The sequence below is a fragment of the Trichoplax adhaerens genome, genomic scaffold (assembly GCF_000150275.1).
Source record: "Trichoplax adhaerens TRIADscaffold_2 genomic scaffold, whole genome shotgun sequence".
NCBI classification, from domain to species: Eukaryota; Metazoa; Placozoa; class Uniplacotomia; order Trichoplacea; family Trichoplacidae; genus Trichoplax; species Trichoplax adhaerens.
In genome coordinates this window covers 1706324-1709735 of record NW_002060944.1, presented here as the reverse complement: position 1 = coordinate 1709735, position 3412 = coordinate 1706324, and positions in this window count along the sequence as shown.

Below are 3412 nucleotides of genomic sequence, written 5' to 3'. Positions count from 1 at the left end.
GTGTGTCTTTAACCACATTACGTTTAAAGCTAGATGTGAAATTAGCCCTTGACAATAAAGAACAAATGTACACGTACAAGTAAGTATATTACACGATGTTAACTTCCTCATGCTTACAGGGATATTTGGGTGAGCTAGAAATTCTTAATCATAAATTGCACTGAACTACTTTAAAATCAATTTATCTCAGAATTTTTCTTTACGTCAGGGTACACGGTTATTGCATTTTGTTCATATTGCAACTATTGCAAATTCCTTAGTATGAAATCATAGTTAAACCTTATTACTGAATGCAGTACACAGTATCAAGCAATTCTGAACAGAAACGCTAAATATCTCAGAGTCGTTAACGGCAAAAGACGATGGTAAATTTGTGATACTCTTACATGCTTATTTATAAGTTACGTCAATATAATTAACATAATTAATCAATTAACTATTTCCTAGTATTTGCAGGCGTTTACGGAATAAGACTACATACTTCACTCACTACAATCTTGAGTACCGGTACACGCTAAGGTGGTTAATAGTTATAGCAATATTAATGAAGTTACCATTCCAGTTCCGAAATAGAATTGTCCAAGTTGTTTATACGAAATGTTAGAAAAATTATCTTATATCCTATACTCTAAGTTATACCGCTCTTTAGTAACAGCATCAATGCTGTACTAATACTATTCTTCATGGAGTCCACCGGACGCATATTATTAATAGGTGTCGAATTTGATAATAATGTTATACTGTAAATATTGTCAGTTAGATTTGGTTATTAGGAAATTAAAGCTAAATTTATAAATGCGTTCTCAATTGGTCTGTTTAATGAGTAAACTATTTTGAATATGATAAAATCAGAAACAGCATGTTATTGCGAAATGGAATAGCCAGAATTCTTAATACTTACAGTATATGAATTTTAAATTATAATTATTAGGGCTGTGCATGTAAGATTTCGTCAGTAATTATCTTGTGATCTCAACGAGCAGTTTACATATAAGGAAAACAAAATATTATATTAGGAGCTATTTAAGAATTACAAATTCTCCAAGGACTGCTTAGTGTTTTAGTGGTTCTGGTTCCTCCTTGAATAGGCATAGAGTACTGATTTACTGTAATACGTATCATTATGATACACCAATCAGAAATAAGTATAGTAAGTACGCGTACTTTCCATGCTTACTCTTTCCTAATAACAACGTCCTATTTCTTCGTGACCGGAACAAGACGAAATCTTACTGACTTCAAGACCGTAAGGCTAAGATATCGAGGTGAATAAGGTCAATTTAGGAATTCTACCGTAAATTGACTGTAATAACTGGGTCACTCGGTCAACGGCTATTCTAGGTGTAAGTTGCATTTGCTCCAACGGAACGACTACAAAGAATAATCAATCTATCACAATAAGTTCGCACTATCATCCAGCATCTAGATAGCTCCAATTGAATATTTACTTATGCTCTATCTACCCATCCGTATCTATTTTTATCTGACATAGAGACGTGACAAAAGTTTATTAAAATTGGCGACAACTTTTCAATTTTAACAAACCTGAGTAACTGAATTACCCCATCTCTCTCATCATCTCTAGTGTACAGTATATTATACGACCGGCCATAACTGCACTGTAGCTGTAACTCTTCATCTACTTCTCAGACTTTCCGTCACTGTTCTCCTTTGCTTGTTTTCTTTGTTGTTGTTCTACCTTGGTATATTCCCTTATATAAGCGTATTCTTCTGTATTTCAATTCAATGACTACTTGATTACTATGGAGAACAAACATCCGGTATATTAGTACAATTTATTCACTGATCAGTATTCAAACTAGTGTTAACTACCATACACTACTTCTAGGTCAAGCCCTAAAGACTAGGTGTAAATTCCCAATAATACGAGTCAGTAATCTCATTAAGGGCTCTCAGTAATTGTATATGATCGAAGTATAGTATTTTCATTTCATACCTCTATGAGGTACTAAATATTTATTACAGTATTCACTTCAATTTTTAACCTAAATATTAATTAAGTTGTTTTTTATGGAATTATACGCGTATGCTACAGTAAGACATTATTACACACTTAAGACTAGCCTGCAGTACTGTCTTAGTCTTCTTCCAATGGGATTTGTACGGACATTTTAGCTTTTGTTTTGTGTAGGATAGCATTTTTACTAAATACAGTAAACTCACCTTGCGCTACTTTACGGCCGGTCTTGAGTGTTGTCACGGACTACGTGTACTTCCTTAAAAGTTTACTAGTTTAACGCAAAGCACTTACTTTGAGTTGCTTCTAAGGATTATAACCCTAATATACCGTAAGGTCTAATAAAAATATAGCAGTACCTTTGAAACACCTAAGAATTGCCTTTCGAAAGGCCTACTGGGCAGCTACTGTACAACGAATAGCATTAGTATACAGTATTATATCGGTACAAAACCGTTAACTATGAAGTACAAAAATTTCTAGTACTCCATGCATTAACCATATCAGATAAAGTTGCTATCATGAATGGGTCGAAAACCCATTCGAAATGAACGATCACTATATCTAGCGAGTTTGCTAATATACATTGTGATTTTATAGTAGTGAATTAATCATCACTGACCACCGTAGCTCTTAAATGACTGTTACTGAAGACTTTGCATTAAAATTACACCGCATTATCGACACATATGATAATCAAAGAGATTAGATAGATATTACTTCTTATCCTGAAGTACTATATAGAACATGTAACGTATTAATAAGGTTAGAAAACAGAGTAAAGAATAACAGCTTGGTGAAGGTTTATAGACAATGTAGGCTATGAAAATAAGTAAGGAAATGCTTTGATAGACAAGGATTAAAATGCTTACATAACTTCCAAATACTTGTAGTTGCTGTATATACACCAAGTACATGATAATCGTACAATGCTATCATATACAGTGCATTTACGGGTCTTAATTATCTGCTCGGCAACTTATCGGTGGAAATACGTGAATGTTTACTGTCTATATCGGTTCATATTTGATACTAACATATCAATATACGAGTTATCAAAATTATATTCTTAGAGCAGGAGAGATAAAGCTAGATAATTAATAATATCTCTTTTAAATAATCGTGATCGATAAGATTAGGTGCATTAATGTTTTAAATTACACTGTCATAAATTGACTCTACGGCAAGGGAACGTACAGTAAAGTCTATAAGTAAACTACCGACTCAAATGCACAGCAAAGGGTCGTAAAGACAGAACTTTTATTGCCACAGTCACAACACTTACTCGATTTCGTCCTGTTCATATAGGAACCGGCTAACTTGTAAACAAGCATAGTCTAGTTATTATACCATATTAGGGATGGCATATCCGACTAAAATGGTCGCAGTACTGCCATAACTACCCTTGCGACACAAGAAAACAACACAGTATTT